General features: G+C 50.6%; 1 long non-coding RNA gene across 1 annotated transcript; it reads right to left on the bottom strand.

Annotated features, from left to right (window-relative positions):
- Positions 1-14,384: 14,384 nt before the first annotated feature.
- Positions 14,385-24,407, bottom strand: LOC125439006. The gene is made up of 4 exons (XR_007245461.1): positions 24,391-24,407; positions 22,840-22,843; positions 15,341-15,524; positions 14,385-15,186 (listed from the first exon to the last, which is right to left on the bottom strand). It is a non-coding gene; the product is annotated as an uncharacterized LOC125439006 (long non-coding RNA).
- Between the last annotated feature and the right edge of the window lie 1,554 nt (positions 24,408-25,961).

The following is a 25,961-nucleotide window of genomic DNA, read 5'->3' as shown; positions in this document are numbered from 1 at the left end:
ACTTTGGAGCTCCTTTCCCAGGGAGTGAAGATTTTTTTGTTTGTTTCACTTGGTGTACTCACAAAAACAGTTATCCCCCTACTGCAAGTTCTGGTGTTACTTATGTATTGCTATTTAATTACTTTATAATTTTAAATTTGTTTTTAATTGATCGGATGTTTTTATGTTTGCTGCCTGGGGGGGGCTTTGATGGGGTTGGCGTTAAAGTGTTTTAAATAAATAACGAGAGAAGATTGGGCTTAGAAACTGGAGGAGAGATAGTTAGCATTCTCTTTATTTGGAGCGTGAGCTCACAGGGTCTACAAAAGTATTCACACAGGTGTCAATATAGACTTGGTAGGGTTGTTCGCACACCGTGACCAATGTGCAAAAATCGCACAGCTCTGAAGGATGAACCAAGTATGGGGTCATCTCATTCCACTGGGGTAATTAGGTTTGTCTGTTGTAGCAGAAACGGAAGAAGATTCCTATGACACCTTAAAAACTAATATGGTAGTATAGCATAAACTATCTCACAGAGTGGTCTCATCGCCACAGAAACTTACCGTATATACTCGTGTATAAGTCGACCCGCATATAAGTCGAGGCACCTAATTTTACCACAAAAAACTGGGAAAACTTATTGACTTGCGTATAAGTCGAGGGTGGGAAATGCAGCATCAATTGAGGCATCAGTAGGTTAAATGTTTTTGAATATTTATTTCAAAGAAAAACAGTAAACTGGCTCTGTAAGTGGAAAAGAGGGTCAACAAGAACAATATGGTATCAACAATAACTGTAAAAGTACAAAAACCTTAGCTCAACCAGCAACCAAGCTAAAACACAAGAGTTAAAATCCTTCAAAACTAGATTCCTCATCATCATCTGTATGTCCAAATGTAACCCAACTTAGATTTTAAGAGGGATATTATCAGAAATGAAAAATCTACTATTAGCTTCCATTGTAAACAATGGGGGATGGGGCATCCCCTTCGGGGGTCAATAACTTTGGATCCCCTGACCCAAACTTCACCAAACCTGGTTAGAATCATAGGAAGAGATTTTCCTGATGAGACCAGCCAGGTTTAGGAGTTTATTCAGGGTGTCCAAAGTTATGGACCCTCAAAAAGGGTAGTAGCCCCGGGTTTACTAATAGCCCCCCCCCATTGAAAACAATGGGGAATGGGGGCACCTCCTTTGGGGGTCCATAACTTTGGACCCCCTGAACCAAACATTACCAAACTTGGCTGGTATCATCAGGAGAGTCTTCTGAGGGTACCCTAAAATTTTGGTGCCTCTAGCATAAAAACAGCGCTCCCTGCTGGCCGGCAAAGTAAAAACACAAATTTTTAATGATCCGCATATAAGTCGAGGGGAGCTTTTTCAGCATTAAAAATGTGCTGAAAAATTCGACTTATACATGAGTATATACGGTACGTTAAGTAAATCTGTTAGTCCTTTAAAATGCTGCATCACATTTATTTTTGTCTACTAAGATTAGTTTTTTGTTTCTGGGATAAAATACTGAAACACTTTTAGGACACTACAAAAGAATGTGTGTCTCATGAGAAAGCGATTGTACATTTATTTTGACATTCTGTTAGGTAGGATGGGTACTTATTTTGAGTCTTTCTTTCTTTCTTTCTTTTTTTTGCTCAGAATTATTGTTAAGAATACAAGAAGAGCTCTGCTGGTTGAGACCAGGAGGACATCTTGCCCAGCATCCTGTTTCACACAGCAGCCAACCAGTTGCCTTAGAGGAACAATAAACAGGACGGGGATGCCAGCCACATCTGAAGATGCCAGCCACAGATGCAGGCAAAACGTCAGGAGAGAATGCTGCTAGAACACGGCCATACAGCCCGGAAACCGCACAGCACCCCAGTGATTCCGGCCGTGAAAGCCTCCGACAATACAATAAACAGTATGTGGAGGCCAAAGCTTTCTCTGAGGTTGTCTTCTAGCGTTGGGTTTCAGAGTTCAGAATATGGAGCTTCCCTTGACTAACTATTGGTAAGCAGCATCGAGAGTTCTCTTCTCCATGACTCTGCTTCACCTTCTTTTGAAGCCCTCTATGCTTGTAGGCCTCACTACCTCCAATGGCAAAGAATTCCAGAATTCATTGCGTAAAGAAGTATTACCCTTTGTCCATCCGGTACCTATTACTCATCAATTTCATTGGGGTGCCCTTGAGTTCTGTGAAGAAAAGCTCCCCATATCACTACCTCCCAAATAATTTTATAAACTTGTCATGTTTCCCTTAGCTTTGTTTTTTAAAAACGAAGAAGTTTCAGACTTTCCATCCTTTTCTCTCAGGAAAGGTGTTCTAACCACTTTGTTATCTTGGTTGCCGTCTTCTGTGCTTTCTATAGTTCTGAGATATTATTTTTGAGATACGGCAATCGGAAATGTACAGTGCATTCCAAATGAGGCCACACTGTGGCTCTGAACAAAGGAATGACAATATTGGCTGTTTTATTCTCAGTCCATTTTCTAATAATCCCCAATACGAAGTTTGCCTTCTTCACTGCAGTGACACACTTGACATTTTCTTTGAGCTATCCACTGTAATAACTCCAAGATTTCTTTCAATCTCAGTCTCAGACAGTTCAGAGGCTATTAGCATATAGTTCAATTTGGGATGTTTCGCTTCAGTGTATATTACCTCACACTTATCAATGCTGATGTGTCAAGTGGAACCTTGGAACAAAAACAATTTGTTGTCACATTAAAAGTAGTGCCTGGTAGTTCTGCTGGAGAGACAGTGTAGTGGTTGGACCAGAATCTGGAAGACATGAGTTTGAATTCTCACTGTGCCATGGAAGGTTGCTGGGTAATGTTAGGTCAGTTACACGCTGTCAGCCTTACCTACCTCACAGGGATGTTGTGAAGATACAGTGGAGGAGAGGAGAATGATTTTGGCTGCTTTCCAGCCCTATTAGGAAGAAATATGGGGTGTAATTGAGGGAAATAAATAAGTACATCTCTTCCCTGAAGTTATTCTACAACCAGTAAATTATAATGATATTGATTTTTGCTAAAGAGTTCTAAGTAAAAGGTAAAGGTTGTCCCCTGTGCAAATACCGGGTCATTACTGACCCATGGAGTAGTGTAACATCATGACGTTTACTAGGCAGGTTATATTTACAGGGTGGTTTGCCAATGCCTTCCCCAGTCGTCTATACTATACTTTTACCAACCTCAGAAGGATGGAAGGCTGAGTCAACCTTGAGCTGGCTACCTGAAAGTGACTTCCGTTGGGATCAAACTCAGATTGTGAGCAGAGATTGGACTGCAGTACTGCAGCTTACCACTCTGCCCCACAGGTTTTTCGCTAAGTAAAGAAAAAGCCTTAATTCTGAATGGTTGAGATATTAACAGCAAGGGCATCTACAGGAATAATTGTAAGGTGAGATGAGAGTTGTATTAACTAAAACCATTGATCAACTGATGAAAACCAGTACAACTTTCTTTCAGTAAGGGGGGCGATTGCCCACTCTCTCCCCCCCAGAATACCTATCTTTATCAATGCAGTTAATGTTACACCATCAAAATTAATGCACTTAGAGCAGAGTTATACTGAGGAAATCCCCCTTCAAGTTTCCTGAGGTGCCTTCCTGAGGTAACTTCCTCAGGTGCCTCTGTGCTTATTGGAATCTTCCTGAGCAACCTGGTACCTCAAAGAGGTACCTGAGTAACCTGGTACCTCAAAGAGGTACCTCAAAGAGGGTTAAAAAGTATTAAGAGTAACATAAAAGGATCACTTCCTGCTGCAATTTAAACAAATAATCATTGTTCATCCAGTTTACAAATGGAGAGGACGGTCTCTTGGGAATACAGCAACGTGGATTCACTGAAGCAGACCCAAAGGCTATTGCTTGCAATGAATAGTTTTAACTGGTTCATTTTATTATAGCCTTTCTATTGGAGTAGTTGTAAGCAGACAGCTTGCCAGTTGCTACAGAACTGAGCGATATCAACATTAACTGTATTGTCAGGCTGTTTTATTTATTAATGCGCACCAGATGCCCATCATGTCAGAGAGCAGTGGATGTCCTGTAGTCATTCAGTAGGCTGCTGCCCACAACAAAGGCCCTCTGATTATATTCCACTCTATTTATTCTCACCAATGGCTTATTTCAGCGTACGATAATGGCTTGTAAGGATATGTGGAACAAGGCACTATGACCTAGCTAGGTTGGAGTTTCTTTCTGATACGTGAAACGGAGGTGAAGGCTCGTTGTAAACTCTTTCGTTTCACATTTAGGATTAAGAACAAGCAAATTTAATCGCATGTGTTGAGTTAAATGCAATTTTGGCGGATGGAATCTGAATTTCTGATTCAGCTTCGTAAGAGTTTGAAGTTGTGAGCCAGCGATAATTGAGAGTGCTTTATTGCCTGATAATTGTGCACACAGTATTTTATTAATGAAATAACCTTTGGAGTTATTTTATACTCATGAGTTCTCCCAAGCATAACTTCTTGCTAGAAAGTCCTAAGTAATATAGTAGGGTAACAGGATATCTAAAAAGCGTATGGTACGTATGGAGAAAGATGTCCTAACTACAATTTTTTGTTGGTTTAATTTATGTTGTGATTAGGTCTGTGGACTGAAGTGTTTTAAATTTGACCAGCTGTTGAATATTAAACATTAAAGTGAATCAATCAAATAATTGGTATTCTAGAAGGGAAAAAGTCTAACAAAAAAGTAAAACATCAGCATTATTAAATGTGTACAAGTCTAGATCAAACAGAGACCATATTATCCTTGGGTTCACATGGTAGAAGGTTTCAGGGGCAGCTCCCTCTGGATGAAGGCAAGTGAGCACTGGAGATGTGTGGCATTTTTAAAGTATATTCTTTGCTTATAAATATATAAGCAGGGGACATTGGGAGCACAGAGACACCCCTACAGGGCAGCTGATCTACTATGCACATCAGATCTCCAGGGAGTCAGAGATCCCGCACCCTGAGCCAGCTCACAGCTGTCTGTCTGCTTCTCTCTCGGTGTCTGGAAAGAAAACAGGCCTCCCCACCACCCAGCAGCCCTACGGGGCTTTTCAGTCTTAAACCACCATTTTTGCCCCCGGTGTATGGCAGCAAATGAGCAGGAGGGAGCTACTACAGTCGGCCCCTCCCCAGCCACAGCCCTGGACCTCCCACACAGTGCCAGCAGCAGCGGTGGCTGAATGCCAGTGGGATCTACCCTTCGCCCGGATAAGTGCCCCAGAGAGGGCAAATCCACCGGAACGGTCATCTCATGGATTCAGACCCCCCCCCCCTCTGGATGGGGCTATAAGAGTACTAACTGCCATATTAACTATACATTTACAACAAAACAGGTCATCAAGAAACTGAGGACCTATTTGCTAGATGCTGTGGTTGCAGATATCCTGCAGGCTAGTCTGATCTTGTCAGATCTCAGAAGCTGGGAAGGGTTGACCCTGATTAGCACCTGGATTGGAGACCACCAAGGAACCCCAAGGTTGCTATGCAGAGGAAAGCAATGGCAAACCATTTCTATTCATCCCTTGCCTTGAAAATCCTACTGGGTTGCCATAAGTCAGCTGCAAATAGATGGCCCTTTACACACACACACACACGGTTGCAAATTAATTAAGAATCAGGAAGGCAGATTTTAGATACAAAGAAGTATGAAAAAATATTGATGGGAGATAGAAGCAGAAAACAATGTTGTTTGTATTTTTGTTTTATATGTTTATATTATTTATCATCCACCTCTCTCACAGAGATTCAAGGCAGAGAAGCCCTCTAGAACATAGGTGTCAAACTCGTGGCCCTCCAGATGTTATGGACTACAGTTCCCATCATCATCCCATCCCATCATGATGGGTACTGTAGTCCATAACATCTGGAGGGCCACGAGTTTGACACCTGTGCTCTCAAACGTGGGATCCTTCCCCTTCACCTGGGGCAGGCCATTCCCTAAGGTAGGAGTCACAGTGGAGAAAGCCTATGTACGGGCAGTTGTTTATTTAACCCATTTGCACATTGGCACCTGTAGAAGCCCCTGCTGACTTGGACAAAGCAATTGTGGCATGGCAAGAGGGCAGGGTGGAGATGGTCCTGCAGATAAGAGGGTCCAAGGACATGAAGACCTTTGTATGTGATAGCTAGCCAATTCCTTAAATTGAACCTAGTAACAAATGGGCAGCCAATGGAGTGTCCGCAGAACAGGTGTAGTATGCATGCTCCAACTAGCTCCTAAGCTTAGTCACAGCTTTCTGCACCTGGTGGAGTTTCTGAATTGATTTTGAAGGGAGACCAACATGTAGTGCATTACAGTAGTCTAGTCCTGATGTTACTGTGGTGTGGAACCAGGTGGCCAGATCAGCCATATCAAGGGTTGGGGCCATCTTAAGGGCTAGGCTGAGCTAGTAGAAAGCAGTTTCTGCAGTTGCATTAACTTGCTTCTCCAGTAATAAAGTTGCATCCAGTATAGCCCCTTTTAACAGAGGCAGCAAAAGTCAGTTAAACCACATCAAAAGTGGGGAGAACAAGGTCCTTCCCAACCAGCAGGGCTTGAGAACATTTGTCCGTACAAGAAATCCTGCTGCAACAGACGTTCACTCCCATCGCGCACCAGACGCTTTGTGCAGGATCGGCCTCTATATACATACTCCAGGATAAATAATCTGCAGTTCTAGGAGTGATTGTCATTTATATGCTGACAATTCCCATCTCTACATATTATCCAGATCTGCTGGGGAGATTGTAGAAGTCCTAAAGAACTGTCTGGCTGCTATGGTTAACTGGCTAAAACCAGGAAAACCCCACTAATTACAGGCTTCTTCTGGAAGATTGACCGCCAAATTGTGCAATACATTAAATTCAGGAGATGTCTACAAGGGCATTACCATGTCCTAAGGGACATTATCACCACTCTAATTGTCAACACTTATTTCAGAAATAATGGTTGGGGGAAGAAAAAAAGGAAACCAGCCACACAACAGCTTTATAGGTTTTTTTCAAACTTATGTTCCTTCCCTGTTTTTAAACGTGGTTCTCCTGCATTTGTATTTTATTTTGTGGGTTTTTCTCATCTCATTTTAATTTGTCGAAGGCTTTCACGGCCAGATTCAACTGGTTGTTGTGGGTTTTCCGGGCTGTGTGGCCGTGGGCTGGTAGGTCTTGTTCCTAACGTTTCTCCTGCATCTGTGGCTGGCATCTTCAGAGGTGTATAACAGAGAGAAGTCTGTTAAGAACATAAGAACGATCCTGCTGGATCAGACCAGAGTCCATCTAGTCCAGCATTCTGCTTCTCGCAATGGCCCACCAGGTGCCTTTGGGAGCTCACATGCAGGAGGTGAAACAATGGCCTGCTGCTGCTGCTCCTGAGCACCTGGTCTGCTAAGGCATTTGCAATCTGAGATCAAGGAGGATCAAGATTGGTAGCCATAGATCGACTTCTCCATAAATCTGTCCAAGCCCTTTTTAAAGCTTTGCTATCCAGGTTGTAGTTGGCCATCACCACCTCCCTCTGTGGCAGCATATTCCAAACACCAACTCACACGTTGTGTGAAGAAGTGTGTTCCTAACTTTCTATTAGTCCTCTAATTACTTCCCCCCCAGCATTTTCTAATGAATGCCCCCTGGTTCCTTAGTGCATATGGCAGAGAAAGAGAGAAAAATTTCTCTCTGGGCCTTCAACACATTTTCTACCCCATGCATAATTTTATAGACTCTCAATCATATCCCCCCTCAGACGTCTCCTCTCCAAACTAAAGAGTCCCAAACGCTGCAGCCTCTCCTCCTAAGGAAGGTGCTCCAGTCCCTCAATCATCCTCGTTGCCCTTCTGTGCACTTTTTCTATCTCCTCAATATCCTTTTTGAGATGCGGCAACCAGAACTGAACACAGTACTCCAAGTGCGGTCGCACCATGGCTTTATATAAGGGCATGACAATCCTTGCAGTTTTATTATCAACTCCTTTCCTAATTATCCCCAGCATAGAGTTTGCCTTTTTCACACACTGTTACACACTGTGTCTAGTGAGAAGAGAATGTTTAATGGGGTATATATTGTCCATGGGGCTTCCCATGGCTACCCCATCTGTCTGCTCATAGTAATCATTGTCCCATTGGAAGTAGCTGGTTGTTAGGCAGTGTTGAAACAAAGCTGTGATGTTTGGAAAAATCCGGCCAATGAGTGTGAGTGTGTCTTTCACTGGAACTTTGGTGAACAAACACCAAGAAAGAAGAGACTCTCAGAATTAACAAAGCTTGGCTACCAGTACTTAAAAACACCAGAATTGAAGGCCAAGGGCATGCTAAGTTCATGGACAATGGACTCCACCCAGACACAGGATTTGCATTCACCAGTACTGCTGCTGCTGCAGGGAATGCAAATGCAACTACAAATGTAAATGGACCCCACCCGCAATACAGTGCACTCAACCACACCTTTGCATATCAAGTTCCACCCAAATACTTACTGATTGGTTCTCCACCCTGGGACATGGACAATATATACCCCACAACAACCAGTTCATTTTAATTGTTTGAATGATGTATTTTTGTTTGGTTTAAATGGTTTTTAGGATGTGTTTCTGCCTTGTATATTTTAATCAGCCTTAGTGCCCCTGATCAGAGCAAAATTAACTTTTGTACATAAAGAATAAGCAACAATAATAAAATCAGCATGCCAAGGGTGGATTTAGCTTCTATACTGGACCGAGGGAACATAAACAATGGCAGAAAGTCCACCAGGGCATGGGCTAGTAGACACTGTCCCATCGGCAGATACAACTTCACAGGGATTAACAGGTGTTGGGGTCCAATTCCTGGGGAACTGTCAGGTTCTTTGGCTGTCCCGAGGTAGGGAGAGGCCCACTGTTACCTGGGGCTTGGAGTTTAGCTGGGGGCCTCTGCTTCTCAGGGCTCATACTGGAATAGTGGCCTGAGTCCCCACAATACAAGCAGAGATGGGCGTTTTGCTGATGCGTTTTGCGGGTAGAGGTGTGGCCCTTCTTTGCTTGGTAACCGACTTCACGAAAAAACATGCCGACAATATATGTAGTGTGGGTAAAAAACTGGCCATAGCCAAAGAATTTATTCACCGAAAGCACAGGAAAGCAAATTGGCGCAGCATGGGCGGTGATCCAAGCATCTGGGCAGCCCAAATGCTGTCCCCCAGAGGATAAGAAGTTCCTCCAGCCCGCCTGCTGGAGGAATGTAACCAAGCGGAAGATTGGAGTGAGACATTCCAGACCGGCGAAATGCCCATGACTGGAGGACCTTCTCCATCCCTCGCTAGGGGTGCAAGCTCCTTAGCCCCCCGCGGGGCATTCCAACCATGGGCTTGCTCCCCCCCTGCCTCTTAAGGAGGTGTAATAAACAGGGGAGCTTTCCCAGCTCCACTTGCCGGCGGATCACCCCCCATGCGCAACCCGCCATAGAGCCGGCCAGAAGGGAAACCCTTCCCCGGTTCCCGCCAAAATGCCTCCTATGCTTTCAGCCAATCACACAATGCCGTTCTAAGGCTATGCAACCACAAGTCCATGCCCTGAGGCGATAAATGAACCCCATCCTGTCTATACAGAGCCTCTACCCCAGGTGAAATGTCCCGATGTGGAACCTCCCGCCCCCCCAAAATCCCGAACAGAACGTGAAACAGCCCGGCAGATCCTTGCTCTGGCTCCATTCACCCAAAGCGGGTCCAAGGCTCCCTTCCAGACACGTCTCCCCAACAAGTGAGACCAGAAGATTGTGGTTTCCGGTAGCAGGTGGTGAATGGAGTCCAAGTCCAACAACATTGTTTGTAGCAGCTGCACGCTCTTCACTGCAGGGATGTCGTTCTCACCCAGCTGTAACACCAGCGTGTGGGGCGGCTTGAAGATGTCCAGCTTGTTCCGCAGGATGGGAAGAAGGTCATGCCAGCGCATGCCTCTTTTTCCAAACCAACACAGTTTGGACTGCTGGTGCAGGCCAAGGTCCCGACCCCAACCCGACGAGGCTGTGTGTCTGCCGGCCCAAAAGACGATGCTGTGGCCGACCACCCAAGCAACTCTCTGGGACCCTATAAAAGCTGATGAAAAACAGATGTATATGGGGCTATGGGGCCCGGAACCTTATTGATGTGAAAATGGCCTGATGTATGTTTTGTAAGCCGACGAACACCATCTCCCCACGTCCATGACCTTGCTGACAGGGGCACCCAGCCCCGCCACAGTGGATGCCGCCGGGATCTGGAAAGAATGGAGCCCATAAGATGCAGGGGGGAGGTGCAGAGCATACAGGGAAAGCCGCAGCACTGCTGCCAGCTGGTAGCATTATAGGCAAGTCCCGTCCGCATGCACAAAGAGAGGGCCTTCCCCCTTTGGGCGGGCTGGCAAGTAGGCCGCCACGTCCTTTACTGGGCAGGGGCCAGAGGCTGCAGAGGCCTGCATGGAGATGCAGGTACCCTTGGCCTGCTGGTCCGTCTTGGACTGCCGCAGTTGGACATAGATAGTTTGCCCACAGAACCAGACGTCCCTGACTGAAAGGGGTCTGTCACTAGTGCCCTCCCGAGAAGCTGAAACAATCTCCCCACTGCGGAAAGCCCCAAAAAATGCCAGACTAAATGCTGCTTTGAAGAGGCAGGTCTCAAAAGGGGACATGCACACCTGGGACAGTGTTGCCGCTATCTGAGCAAGCAACTTCAGAGAGATTGGGAGGCGCCCATCCCCAATCTTAGGTGCTGCCCGGACCCACCCCTTTAAGGCCTGCCTGACCAGAAAGGATCCTGTGGGATCCGAAATCCCCGAGGCTTTGCAGTAAAAGGATACCGCCGCCAAATGCGTGCGCATGGTTTTGAGAGACCGTCCTTGCGAGTGTAGGTAGCCAAGGTACATCAGTAGGGAAGCCTCGGTGACAGCGGGGGCCTCTCTCTCCCTTTGGGACTGCAGGAAAGTAAAGAAGGCCTGGATGGCTCCCTGATACGCTTGCCGGGTTGCCGGTGCCAGTGAGTTCAGCACTCCTTCGACGACTATGTTCTTCCAAGGGCCCAAAGCTCCTGTGGAAAGGGTTCCGGATCCAAGGATGCCCCAGGAGCCAGCAGTCAGAATCTCCCCATCTGGAACCTGGAGAAGGCGTCTGCTATGCCATTCTCCACGACTGGAATGTGCTGGGCCAAAAAGGAAATGTTATTCACCAAGGAAACTAACACAAACTTCCTGACCAGACGCATAACCCGCTCAGAGCGAGATGATTGCCTGTTGATCACTTTGACCACAGCTTGATTGTCGCACCAAAAGATGACCCTGCATTTGGCAAATTGCTGGCGCCACAGGTGTAAAGCCACCACTATTGGAAAAAATTCCAAGAAAGTCAGGTCCTTGCCCAAGCCACCTTCCACCCAGTCCCGAGGCCACCGCTGGGCACACCACTGCCCTTTGAAGTAGACCCCAAACCCCAGCACACCTGAAGCATCCAAATGCACTTGTAAGGTGGCCTCAGGAGCCACCCTTTCCTGCTACAGTGTAACCCCATTAAACTGGGCAAGGAACTCTTGCCAGACTGCCAGGTCGTCCTTAATGCCCTTTGTCAGTCGGATGTGGTGGTGGGGGGCGCCAGGCGGGCACAAAAGGCGGGCACAAAAGGCGGGCACAAAAGGCTCTGCCAGGTGCAACGACCCGGCATGCAAAATTTAGGTGACCTAACAACTTCTGGATGTCCCTCAAAGTGCACTTGGCCTTCCCTTGCAATTGAAGTAACAATGCCCTAATGGCCTCTACCTTATCAGGGGGGAGGCTGGATGTGCCCTTAACTGTGTCCAATGTGATCCCAAAAAAGTTAAGAGTATGTGATGGCCCCTCGGTTTTTTCCGCTGCCAGTGGGATGCCCAGCTCCGCCGCCAAGGCCTGAAAGCTGTGAAGCCTTTGTTGGCACTGCAAAGTGCCTGCCTCCCCCACCAAAAGGAAATCATCCAAGTAATGTGTGATGTGTGTACCGGCCCTTAGCTGACCGGCCCTTAGCTGCCCATTCCAAAAAGGTGCTGAAGGCTTCAAAAGCTGCACAAGCCACAGAACAGCCCATTGGCATGGCTTTGTCGACAAACCAGCGTCCCTGAAACTTAATACCTAGAAGGCAAAAGTCATGCGGATGTATAGGGAGTAGCCGGAAGGCGGACTGAATATCGCATTTTGCCAAAAGAGCCCCCTGTCCGCATGCCCTAATCAGATTAATGACATGATCGAATGACGCGTAGCGAACGGAGCAAAGATCCTTCTCAATGTAATCATTTACTGAGGACCTCTCAGTAACTCTCCCTGGGCCTTTTTGGATACCACGTCCAAGGGGGAAACCCTGAGGTTGGGGAGTGGGGGTGAAGGAAAGGGGCCGGCCATGCGGCCAGCTGCCACTTCTTTCGCTAGTTTCGCCTCTACCACTAGGGGCATGTTCCAGTAGGGTGGGCGGACTAGTTGATGGGGTGGGGTGCCCTGCCCTGGCCCCTGCGGGGGAATCTTGGTTAAGCCAAGCAGGCGCCCTCCCCACCATTGCCCGCCAGGGCCTGTTAGTTAAAGGGGCCTCCTTGCGAGTTCCCTGAGAGGTGCCCGAGTCTGATCTGCTGGCACCCGGCCCACTGGAGGCCGTAACCCTCACTTTTTGTGCTCGCGTTGCTCGGCCCTGAACCCCGCTTGGGGTTTTCCTTTTACCTCCCTTAGTTGGAGCCATATTGGTATAAACCGAAGGGGAAATGAAAAACAATGAGCTGCAAAACCCCAGAGCGTTGTAACCCCCACCTCTGGTAACAGCAACTGAAACCTTCTAATAAGCTAACTCAGCCAGCTGGACAAAGGAACGGAAATGGAGATCCCCAAAACACTAGGCGATAAGATTAGTAAACAGCAAAGTGTAAAGCAAAAAAATAATACGTGGTCAACAACTGCTGCAGCGGGTCAGCAACCCCCCCCTCCCCCGTGCTGAGATGGGGAGGGATGTCGAACTATATTCCCTCCCTCCCCCAAAGCAGATGTCTTTAAAGTAGTTGGTTCTGAGAGAGTTCTGAGAGCCCTGGGACTGGCCCGAGGACACCCAACAGGCCCTGTGAGGGAGCGTGAAGAGTCAAGCCTGCGTTTTAGGGAATGCTCAATCACCCAGGCCAGGCTCACGTATGGACCTGGCCTCTGAATAAAATCTCCCCTACCAATGGGAAGGGTCCTCGGCAGGTTGCACAATTTGTGTGTGGGGGGCATATGCTCAGGGTACCCCCAGCCACAACACCACACTGCCTCCCTGCCTTGCTTAAGTTCTCCCCGGGAAAATAGCCTTACCGCCTGCTGCGGGTCAGAGGGCCCACGACCTGCAGCTGCGCTTGTGCCGCGACAAGCCCTGCGTGTGAGCGGGGAACCCAAAACTGCTCGCGGATTTCAAAATGGGGCGCCATGCATGGCCCCGTCACCCCAACGATAGCCCACCATCTGCTGCCGTGTGGCCCCCCGACTCTCTTCCCCCCCCCACCATACCAAAAGAATCCTCGTATCCTCTCCTGGATCCCTCGACAATCTGCGGCAGAGTGGGCCGAGGACCATGAGGCAGGGCCTTTTATAGGCCCTGCCTTTGGCCTGCTCTGATGATGCGCTCCCGCACATCACGAGAGCATGCCACCAATTGGCCCGGGCCTCTCCACGCGTGCGCAGAGCAGGCCCAGGCCGTCCGGCCCTCTGCGCATGCGCGGATCGGCCACACATGCGCAGAACGGGCCTCAAGCCTCCGTCGGGCCCCTCTTCCTCCAGCAACGGCGGCCGCATTTTAGGCGCGGCCCCTCTTTCTCTTCGCTTGACAGGTGGGGCCGGGCTGTGCCTATCTTCATGGGTTCACCTAGATCTTCAGCTGGGCACCCAGATGCCAAGCCAGGCTGAAGGACCAGGGTTGGAGCATGCCCTGGTGGCTGGCTTCACACACCCATTCGGGCGTGCCACCTATCCTGCAGATGCCCATCGATTCTCAGGCAAAGGTTGATCAGTGCTTGCAGTGTTTCAGGGCGTTCTGTCCGGACTATTCAGGACTTCATCTGAGAGACCTTCCGGATATTGGTCTCTCAGGGCCCCCTCATTCCAGTCCAAATCCTGAGCCAGCAACCAGAATTCTGTAGTGTATGATGCCACAGATGTCTTGTGCTGTTGCAACTGCCGAATCCTGCGGTTTGCCCGTCCCAGCTTCTGGGAGTCCGAGTAGGCTGTCTGGAGGCGGGCTAGGAAGGCTGCATAATCAGTCAGCAGAGGGGGACTCCCCTACCTGTTACAGAGTTGCCCATTTGGCTGCCTTCTGCTTCAGCAGGCTTAGAATGGAGCTCCCTTGTGTCTGGTCATTGGGGACATCCCGCTCTCTCACCTTCACATACATTTTACGCTGAGCATGGGAAACTCTTCTTTGTCCCCAAACTTGTCAGGAAGAGAAAGAGGACACGTCCCGGGAGGTGGGGCAGCGGATGCTACAGCCACGGCAGCCAGTTGCTGCTGCAGGTGCGAGGCAACTTGGGATAGTTCCTTTATCTGCATTTGCAATGCCTGGTTTTGCTGACTCAAATCAGCCAACGCTGACCCAGCTGCATTTCCCATCTCCTGCAGAAGAGAGTGCTGTGTTGCTCCCGCAATTGTCAGCTGGACGCGACGTGTTCCGGCCTGAGCTGCCAGGAAGAGACATCAGGTTACAGCAGGGTCGATGGCATGCGCGGTGAGTGAGGACCCCTTTGCACTGGGCGAAGTCGGTCTTAGCTGTAGGTGTGCCCTTCAGGTCCCAAAGCTTCTTTTGGACCCAAGGGTCATGGAGTTGTTCCCGCATTCGCTCCAGGAGCGAGGGTCAGATGGTTGAAGCAGCAAAGGCCTCGGGCGGCAGGATCAGGGTCTCGGTATCTTCCAGCATGGTGGTCGTTCAGTGCTCAGGCTTTCGGGATAAGGCGTCTGCTCGCTTGTTCTGGGTGCTGGGAATATATCGGATCACAAAATTAAACCGAAAGAAAAAGAGCAACCACCAGATCTGCCTCTCATTGAACTGGCGTACTGACTGTAGGTGTTCCAGGTTTCAGTGGTCAGTTCAGACTTGCACCAGGTGACGCACTTCCTCCAGGTGGCCTCGCCAGACTTCAAATGCCCCCTTGACGGCCAGCAACTCCCGCTCCCAAGTGGTATAATGACGCTCTGCAGGGATCAACTGGCGAGAGTAGTAAACACACGGGCGCAGTGGGTCTGGGTGTCGTGCAGGGTCCTGGGAAGAAATCAGAATAGCATCCAAATAGATCACCGCAAAATGATCCAGCAAATCCCGAAATATGTCATTCATGCTGTGAAGGCTCTGCCTCCCCCCTGCTGCAGAAGGTGCTTTCTCTGAGCTAGCAGGCATGCTTGCCAATCTCCCCCACCTCTTAAATGAAGTGCAGCTCCTCAGGGATGTCCTCGCCTCGCCACAGCTTATATAGGATTTGTGCGACATGGTCCTTGAAACCTTCTTCCTGTAGAAGTGGAAGAAAAGACTACAAGTCATCTCGATTCCTCTTTTTCCATTCTAGGAAAGAGTCAAGCTGTCTCCTTCCACCCATATTCGCACTGGCCCCCCCCCCCCCGCCCGCCCCCCGTGCCGGGGTTGCTTACCTCCTCCTCTGCCTCCATGATGCGGTAGGCCTGGCCCAGGAGTGAGTGAAGGAGGAAGAGCCCCCCCACCCTCACCTACTCCTGGTCCAGGCACCTGACCATCCCCCAGGAGGCCTTCAAATACTCGGCCTCCTGGGCCGGGCTGAGGTGGGGCCCCAAGACCTGAAACCAAAAAGATACCCTGTTTGAACACTTCCATTAATGATCCCCCCCTTCAGAAACTATCCTGGGGTCTGTCCTTCCGGAGACTCTGACTTTTGCCCGGGCCCCTTCCAGGGCCTCCACCCCTTTCCTGATGGAGATTGCAAGCTCCTTGGGGCAGAGACTCTTCTTCCCAGCTCTTCCTATTTGGTCACAGAGGGATGCAAATGGAGAGCCCTCAGCATCTAGCAGGGAGTCCCATGAGTCTCTTCCCACTGCCATACCCAGAATTTCTGGCGGTGGCTGTCCCGTTTCTTGGATGGGGAAGGGAATAAAGTCACCCGAGACCCTCCCTTCTCAAGAGAGCTGACCTTGGAAAAGGGGTCCCTTCTCCTTACCACGCCTACCTAAATAAGGTAGGCACCTGCTCCTCCAGGGTTGCCCCTTCCCCAGGTGCCAGAGGAGAGGGGCAGCCCTGCCGCTGAGTCCTGGCAGGAACACAGCAGACGGTCAAGCCCAGTTGTCCCCCCTAGCACAACTCCCCCTTTCCCACCTTGGGCTCCTTTCTCACCAGCCCACCCCTCAGAGAAGAAAGGTACAGGATGTGGTAGCCTCAGACACCCTGTCCCCCCACCCCTTCCCTGTCTCTTTCTTCCTGGCCCCCTCCTGTGGCAGGAGTCTGAGGCGAGGAACAAGAGCCACTCTTGGGGCCTGGCTCAGGGGAGAAAAGGCGGGGTGCTCAAAGGTCCCCCTTCCGTCTGGGCTCTGAAGAGGTGGCTGACTCAGCTGCAGGGGACCAAGTCAGAGGACTGGAAGATGTGGTGGTAGAAACCCAAAAACCTGGCTAGTGCCAGAGGTCCACCTAGAGCAATGGTGGCGAATCTATGGCATGGGTGCCAGAGGTGGCACTCAGAGCCCTCTCTGCAGGCACCCACACACAGAATTCATCATGTGGGGGGGAAACGTCCCCCCCACACATCTAGGCTGGCCTGGGCCGCTGGACTTGATGTGCATGCACCTCAGCGATCAGGGAAGACTTGGCTGGCGGGCCTGGTGCCTGTGCTCCAGGTGGCTGCTGCCTGGGGAGGGGGGCAGAGATGCTAGAGAGGCGCAGAGCGGTGCATGTGGGACTTGCTGGAGGCTACAGCAGGCTGGCCCCTGCTCGAGGGGGTTATTTAGGTTAAATTGCTGCGTTGACACTTTGCAATAAATAAGTGGCTTTTGGGTTGCAATTTGGGCACTTGGTCTCAAAAAGGTTCGCCATCACTGACCTAGAGGGTCTGGGATCTTGGACCCCTGGGAGGGGTTTTCCATTCCAAGGAGCTTTTCCTTTCTAGTCCCCATGAGACCATTGTGCAGGATGATCCGGTTTGAGACAGACCACCTGTTTGTCATGGCCGTTCAGAGCCATCACGAGGGTGGGACAATATTTCCTAGGGCTCCAGTGAAATGTGTGTAGCGCAAACTGCCAGGATCACAGGCTGTGGAGCGACAGCACAGGAAGTCTGTCACGAAACCGCTCACTGCACAACGGGAAACTGGCCCCATGCATCCCCTTGAACTTACCCTGCTGGCTGAGCAGCAGCATGTAGAGCCAGCTGACGGCCTCCTGGACCCTTCCTCAGATCTCTGGTTCTGGGTCGGCCAGGGAGACTGCCAGCTGGGCCACCAAGCTTACACTCCTCTAGGGTGGGTAGGCCATGGCCAGATGTTGGGTCCACTTTCCTCCCCTCCCTTACATGCTACCCCTCACTCCCTCCCTTGCATGCCACCCCTCCATCTCCCTCCACTCCCTCCGCTAGGGTGGGTGGGCCTTGTCCAGATGCCAGATGCTGGGCCCTCTCCCTCGCCTCCCTTGCATGCCACCCCCTCGTTCCCTCCCTCCCTCCTCTTCCCTTGCATACCACCCCTCCCCCTCCCTCCCTTCCCCTTCTTGTCCCTCACTTGCATGCCACCCCTCCCCCTTGCTCTGCTAGGGTGGGTGGGCCATGTCCAGATGCCGGGCCCCCTTCCCTTGCATGCCACCCCTCCCTCCCTTCCCTTGTAGGCTACCTCTCCCTCCCTCCCTCCCTCTCCTCTTCCCTTGCATGCCACTCCCGCCACTCCCTCCGCTAGGGTGGGTGGGCCATGTCCAGATGCTAGGCCCCTCCCCTCCCCTGCCTTGCATGCCACCCCTCCCTCCCTCCCCTTCTCTTGCATGGTCCCTGCCTTCCCCCCTCCCCTCCCTTCCATTCTACCCATCCCTCCCCTCCCTCTGCTGGGAGGGTAGGCCATGTCCAAAGGCAGGGCTCCTCCCCCTCCCTTGCATGCCACCCCACTCCCTCCCCTCCCTCCCTCCCCCTCCTCACCTTGCATGACACCCCTCCCCCTCCCTTCCTTTTTCCTGGGGTGTGTGGGCCATGTTCAGATACTCGGGCCCCTCCCCCTCCCTCCCCTCCCTTGCATGCCATCTCTCCCCGCCCTTCCCTCTGCTAGGGTGGGTGGGATATATCCAGATGTCAGCCCCCTCCCCCCTCTTGCATGCCATCTCCCCCTTCCTCCCCTCCCTCTCCCTCCACTAGGGTGAGTAGACCATGTCCAAGTGCCGTGCCCCCTCCCCCTCCCTTGCATGCCACCCCTCCCTCCCCCTCCCACCCCTTCCCTTGCATACCACCATTCCCCTCCCTCCCCTTCCTCTGCTAGGGCGGGTGGGCCATGTCCAGATGCTGGGCCTCTCCCCTTGCCTCCCCTCCCTTGCATGCCACCCCTTACACCCCCATCTCCTCCCTCCCCTTCCCTTGCATGACACCCCTCCTCCTCTCTCCCCTCCCCCTTCCTCTGCTAGGGTGGGTAGGCCATATCCAGATGCTGGGACCCCTCCCCTATCTTGCATGCCACCCCTCACTCCCCCACCCCTCACTCCCCTTCCCTTCCATGCCACCCTTCACTGCCCCTCCCCTCCCCCACTCCCCTTCCCTTGCATGCCACTCCCTCCCCTCCCTCCGCTAGGGTGGGTGGGCTATGTCCAGCTCCTTTCCCATTCTTGCATGCTACTCCACCCACCCACCCTCCCCTTGCATGCCACCCGACCCGACCCGACCCCGACCCCTCCCTCACTCCCTCCACTAGGGTGGGTGGGCCTTGTCTAGATGCCACCTCCCCTTCCCTTGCATGCCAGCCCTCCTGCTCCTTCCGCTAGGGTGGGTGGGCCATGTCCAGATTCTGGGGCCCCTCCCCTCCCTTGCATGCCACTCCCTCCCCTCCCTCCGCTAGGGTGCGTGGGCCATGTGCAGGTGCTGGGACCCTCACCTCCCTTGCATGCCACCCCTCCCTCCCCTCTCTTGCATACCCCCTCACCCCTTCCCTCCCTCCACTAGGGTGGGCGGGCCATGTCCAGATTCCGGGTCCCTCCCTCCCTTCCATTGCATGCCACCCTCCCTCCCCTCCCCTTCCTTTGCATGCCACCCCTCCCTCCTTCCCCTCCCTTTGCATGCCACTCCCTCCCCTCCCTCCGCTAGTGTGTGTGGGCCGTAGAGATTCTGGACCCCTCCCTCCCCTCCCTTGCTTGCCATCCCTCCCTCCCCTCATTTGCATGCCACCCCTCCCCCTCCCTCCGCTAGGGTGGGTGGGCCAGGTCAAAATACCAGATCCCCTTCCCTCCCTTGCATGCCACCCCTCCCCCTCCCTCCGCTAGGGTGGGTGGATGGGCCAGGTCCAGATGCTGTTCCCCCTTCCCTTGCATGCCACCCTTTACCCTCCCAGATGCCAGGCTGCCTCCCTTCTTTGCATGCCACCCCCTCCCTCCCCTTCCCTTGCATGCCACTCCCTCCCCTCTCTCTGCTAGGGTGGGTGGGCCATGTCCAGATGCTGGGCCCCTCCCTTTCCCTCCCTTGCATGCCACCCCTCCCTCCCCTCATTTGCATGCCACCCCTCCCCTCCCACTCCCTCCGCTAGGGTGGGTGGGCCAGGTCCAGATATTGGATCCCCTTCCCTCCCTTGCATGCCACCCCTCCCCCTCCCTCCACTAGGGTGGGTGGGCCAGGTCCAGATGCCGTGCCCCCTTCCCTTGCATGCCACCCTTTACCTTCCCAGATGCCAGGCCACCTCCCCTCTTTGCTCCCCAGAGCACCGGATTGGGGGGTCTGCCTGTCACAGCTCTGGCCCTGCCAGTTGTCTGATCCCCACAGGAGAGCCAGAAGGGGCACAAGACGACTGGTTCTGGACAGCTGAGAGCCCAGCGAGCGAGTCTGAGCTTTGCAGAGTGAGCAGAGAGCCTCAGGGGGGCCTGCATCTCCTCCTCGAATCCCTCAGCCTGGTCCCCAGATCCTTCCTTGGGGCCTGAAGCATCTCCTCACCTGCAGCCGCCTGCCACACGGCCTCCTCAAAATTCAGAGGGAGGCTCTCCCTCTGCCCATGATGGACTGTAGGCTTCGGAGCCAAGGAGAGAAGGGGGAGGAAGGGGTTTGGCAGCACTTCCAGCTCCTGGGACCCTTGCCGTGAGCCGGAGCCTCTGAAAGTTCCAGGTTGGGCAGCAGGGTTTGGTCGTGCTCTGAATGAGCATCTGGGGGATCCCTCGAGAGTTGTCTTTGGGATTTCCCTCTGCCCAGAGGGCCCCATTCCCCTCTCTCCTGGGCTGGGAAAGAGGCCGCCCGTTTTCGGGTTCGGCTGGTCTAACCTTTCCACAGCCCCTGTCTGCCTCGCAGCAGCTCCGGCGGACTCCGCTTGGGTCCCCTCCCTCTTGGGGCTCTTTCTGCGTTCCAATTAAATGCAGAGGCTTTGGGGCATCCAGAGAGAGAATGATTCCCTCGTTTAAGTGACACCCCACCTTTCTCCACGTTGGGACCTGAACTATGCTCTGTGCCTCCTTTTTATCCTCACAACAACTCTGTGAGATAGATTAGGCTGAGAAGGTGTGACTGGCCTGAGGTCACCCCATGAGCTCACAGGGCAGTGGAGGATTGGGCCCTGCGTCTCCAAGATCCTAAAGGGCTTCCTCCTCCCAATCAGCCTTACAACAGCTCTGCCAGGATGGCTGATGTTACCCCTGCTCCTATGGGTGAGAATGGCATGCGAAAGGGGACTTTGTGGTCTGAGAAGGGCTTTGAACCCTCAGCCTCTCGCATTATGCTTGGCTTCCAGCCTGAGCAGCTGAGCCTCTCTTGTTTCTCAGTCACCGAAAATGGTGCCAAAGCCATTCAGGTTTCCAACTGCCCAACATCAGGCATGCAGGGGAACTTTGGGAGAAAGTAGCCAGTGTGAGCCACCTTCCACGGCTGGCCTGAGGGCAACGTGGCCTCCTTGGTGATGAGCATCTCAGTCACTTCTTTGCCTAGAAGAGCTATGAGTTGCTTGCGGGGAGGGACACACGCAGGGCACCCAGGAGATGGAGAAGCCCATCCAGGACAGGTGCTCCGGGGAAACGCACCAACCATCCTGCTTGGAGCCTGGGCGGCCGTTTGCTGAGCTCCTTCCCTGGCTGGAGGAAGGGACGCACGCACGCACGCACGCACGCACGCACGCACACACACCCGCCCCCCCTCAGAGAAGACGAGGAGAAAACAGGAGGAAATTCCACTTACAGCATTATGCGCCGCCTGGTCCAGGCCATTGTGGGCTAGCTTCTCCTAACTATACTACACTACAACTATGAAAAAAACAAAACAAATCTATCTAATGTAACAAACCAACAAACTTTTAAAAAAGATTAATAACAAATAACTTAATAAAAAACAAAAAAATACTAAAACTCTGAAACTACTACAAATCTAACCTATGACCTGAACTACTGAAACCATAAAAACAAACAAATCTATCTAGTGCAGCGGTGGCGAACCTTTTTGAGACCGAGTGCCCAAATTGCAACCCAAAACCCACTTATTTATTGCCAAGTGCCAACATGGCAATTTGACCTGAATACTGAGGTTTTAGTTAAAAAAAAAAACATTGGCTCCGAGGCATGTGTTACTCGGGAGTAAGCTTGGTGGTAGTCAGTGGCTTTGCTTTGAAGCAACTGTGCAACTCTTCCAACAGGTGAATCACAACCCTAGGAAGGTTTACTCAGAAGCAAGCCCCATTGCCAGCAACCGAGCTTACTCCCAGGTAAAGGATCGCGCTTCAGTTCTTCGCATGAAAATCAGTGGGGTTTAACATCACTTAACAGGGTCACCTACACTGCTTCCCCAAAACTAGGTCTTAGGTTTAATGCTAATAATCGAGCCCAGCAGCCCAGGCCAGCCTAGATGTGTGTGTGGGGCGGGGAGGACAGCTCTGTTTGCATGTAGCAGTAGCACAGAGAGGTTTCCTTCAAAGTGCCACCTCTGGCACCCGTGCCATAGGTTCGCCACCACTGATCTAATGTAACAAACAAACTTTTAAACAACTTAATCACAAACAACTTAATAAAAAACAACAAACTACTAAAACTATTAAACAACTACAGATCTAACCTATGAACTGAACTACTGCAAACACACAACCCAACACTAACTAAACTTCTAAAACTACAAAAAAACCAACAAACTCGATTAACAAACTCAAAACTATCACTAAAGTCCCAATTCTCCACAACTCCAGTGAGCCTAGGGCCACGCAACTGACCAACTGCCAGAGAACCACAGGGCCTGATGTCAGAAAGGAGGGCGGGTCTCCATCCCTTGGCAACCATCATAACAAATCGCGGGGCCCTGTGTTCAGGGCCAGCATTCTTCTGCGGTTTGGCATTCCATCCCATCTTTTATGTACTCTTTGGCCCATATCAGCCTCCCCGCAATCGGACCCTCTGGTCATCTTTGGAGGCCAAGCTCTGGCTGTCCCTGCCCACTAAAGCCAAACAGGGGGGCAACTCAAGAACGAGGTTTTGTCAGTCGTGGCCCCAATACTTTAGAACTCCCTTCCCAGAGAGAGTCACACGTCTCCCCGTTATCATATCTTCAGCCACTAGGTGAAGGCTGTTTCCTTTCATCTAGCATCCTACTCCGGAGAACAGAGAGTGGCCCTCCCTTGGGTGTTTGTGGACGTGTTTAGAATGGAATTATTTAATAGTTCGAATGGTTGTTTTTAATTGTTCAGAGGTCTGAGTCTTTTTTTCTGTGTCTTGCCTAGCAGATCCTGATTGGGTGGAAAGGCAGCATCCAACTGATTTCAATAACACACCACTCTTTCCACCAAACCTGTCCCCTTCCCAACATTCCTCAAACCCGCCTTCTTCTGACCAACAACCTCCCCAGTCAGATGTGACACTTTCCCCCATATAGTGGACAGTTGTGTGAACAGTTGTGTGGACAAACCGAGTGTGGACAATCGGTTTGCAGCCAGAGGAGGTGACTCCTCCTCTGAAAGGACTCCATTTCCCGCAAAGACTGCGGAACTTAACCCGTCTACCCTGGGCTCCTAAAATACCTTTGGCGTTCTTCAGCAGGGCCCTCTTTTCAACCAGAAGGGGTCCTGCGAGCTTTAGACTTCAGGGGAGCCATTTCCTTGTGTTCTCTGCCGCTGGGAATACCAGTCTGTCAGGAAGACCAAACAGATTCCATCTTTCTGCATGCATAGCCAAGTCTGGAGATGGCATGGGAAAATTTAGAAGAGAAGAAGAGCTTGGATTTCCACCTTGCTTTTCTCAACTGTAAAGAATGTCAGAGCAGCTTACAAACTCCTCCCCTTCCACTCCCCACAACAGATACTTTCAGAGGTGGGATCCAGCAGGTTCTCACCAGTTCCCGAGAGTGGGTTACTAATTATTTGTGTGTGCCGAGAGGGGGTTACTAATTGGGTCTGCTTTTCCGTTAGAAATTCCATTAGGTCCAAAAATCATAAAGTCCTGTTGTTTCCTATGTGGCTGGTTAGCGAAGGTAGAAAACGGGATAATTCTCCCTGTTGGGCTGTTTTAAAAACATGTTTTAGAAATATGGTAAAGTTCCTTGTTTAAGGAAAGTATCCTTCTTTTGATTTCTAGAAACAAAATTAAGTATTTGAAAGTATTATTTGACAGGCAGTCAATTAGAGGAGAAGTAGTTGTTTCTGTTGGCAGTAGACAATAGGACTTGCTATAATGAGTTTAAATTATGGACAGAAAGATAGCAGCTGGAAATTAGGAACTTTTTTTAACAGTAAGAGTTTTTTACAGTAACAGAGAAATTATTAATGCCCCGCCCCCGGAATGCCCGGCAACGCCCCCGTCGTGCCCCGCCAAGCCCCATTGGCGCTACGCCAGTTTGAATGCCACCACCATGGGAACCTGTTACTAAACAGAGCCCCCCGGGATTGGGCGGTTTATAAATTCAAATAATAAATAATAAATAATAAAAATTTTGGATCCCACCACTGGATACTTTACCTTTATTCATGTACTTTATGGGCGATTTCCCACTGGCGATTAATCCTGGGATAGTCACCCAAAATATCCAGGTTTCCTCACGAACTCCCCACTGCCGAATTGCAGAATACAGACCAGTCCCGTTTCTGGCACACACACACACACCCTTATCACAGGATTTTCCTAGACCTGCTTGTATATGCATCTTTTTGAAAAAAATACTCCAATGGGAGCTAATAGATGGGGGCTACACATTTGAGGGTCCATAACTTTGGCCTCCATGAACCAAACTTCACCAAACCTGGGTGGTATCATCAAGAGGGTCTCCTAAAGATAGTCTGAAATTTTGGTGCTGCTAGCTTAACAATTGCACCCCTGACAGCAGGCCACCCCCCAACCCCCGGGGTGTTTCTTCACTAGAAACATGCTGCAGTGAGGATGTTGGAACCTGGATGAAAAGGTGCCGATTCTTTTGAAACGTAAGAATTCCCACTTTCTGTGGAAGGTCTGCCCTATATTGGCTTAGCCATGGAAGTTAGTAAAAAGGAAGCTGAAAAATGGTAAAGCTCACCAATAATGCGCATAGTTAAACGTAGATTGTCGGCGCTGCAGATGGCCATATGAACAGATAACAATGGCACCATGTCATGCATTGCTTTTGTGATGTAGGTTTAGCCTGCATCTGTTGTGACCTAAATAAGGATACATATGACTGCTTCCCAAGTAACACTTCACAAAATAATGTTCACAATGGTGCATATGCTTATGACTCACATGCGTATGACTGAAACATTTACTGCAGGGTTACAATTTAAGTTAACATTAACTCAGAGGACAAAAGGTATACTGAGAATCTGCAAGGAGAAAACTGTGTGTTACATGTAAATAGAGGTAGTGATCCACCAACAGTTTTAAAATAAACAAAGCTAAAAAGCTTGAGGAGACTGTGATTTTATTTTATTTTTTAAGCAGAAAGGGATTGTGGCAGAGGTGGGATCCAGCAGGTTCTCACAGGTTCCCGAGAGTAGGTTACTAATTATTTGTGTGTGCCAAGAGTGGGTTACTAATTGGTGATTTTGCCACGTGATTTTTGCCTTAGTTACGCCCCTCCTCCACTCCTCAGCAGTAGCGCGCAGAACTTGAAGCAGTCTAGCAGGAGGTCCACCGGCGTGTGTGGCAGCCTGCGCCTGCGTGCATTTGTTTCCCGCCCAAGGACTGGCGCAGCGGCTGCATCCTTGCCACAGCCCCGCCCAGCAATGCCCCGCCCTGGAACACCTGGCCACGTGCCCGGCCCAGCCCCATTGGCGCTACACCACTGTTTGAATCCCACCACCATGGGAACCTGTTACTAAAATTTTTGGATCCCACCACTGGATTGTGGGTGTTTCCCTTCCTTTCAGTTGTTTTGTTTTTTTATTTGCTCCAAATAACCTAATCTTCCACACTTTTTCCTGTGACGTTCCAGATGTGTGTTTACAAGGGCAACACACATCTGCGACCTGATAAGGAGCGGGGCAGTTGTGTGAGGATTTTGAGTTCCAAATGAATCAATAAGTGCCCCCTTCATATCCCTCCTTTGTGTACAGATGTGCACACATCACATAAATGTTACACAGGAATGTTTCACCAATAACAAAAAGCATCCGTTGCACTCCGGCTGTTTTATGTTCTTATGGACTTGGAATGGTAACTTGTATAAGTAAGGAATGTGATTGTACATGGATATTTGATGAAAGATGTGTTGAAATAAGAAGATATCGTTGAATGCTTATGAAGTTGTGCATAATACTTTATTAAAAAACAGCCGGCGTGCAACGGATGCTTTTTGTTATTGGTGAAATTGACGCTGCACTCAATTTTTTTGTATATGTGTAACACAGGAAGGTTTGCCACTGACTACCTATGCCAGTGGTGGCGAACCTATGGCACGGGTGCCAGAGGTGGCACTCAGAGCCCTCTCT

This window comes from Sphaerodactylus townsendi, linkage group LG09 (genome assembly GCF_021028975.2).
Source record: "Sphaerodactylus townsendi isolate TG3544 linkage group LG09, MPM_Stown_v2.3, whole genome shotgun sequence".
In the NCBI taxonomy this organism is placed as follows: Eukaryota; Metazoa; Chordata; class Lepidosauria; order Squamata; family Sphaerodactylidae; genus Sphaerodactylus; species Sphaerodactylus townsendi.
The sequence above is the reverse complement of the archived record's forward strand: the minus strand, read 5'-3'. Positions and strand labels throughout refer to the sequence as shown.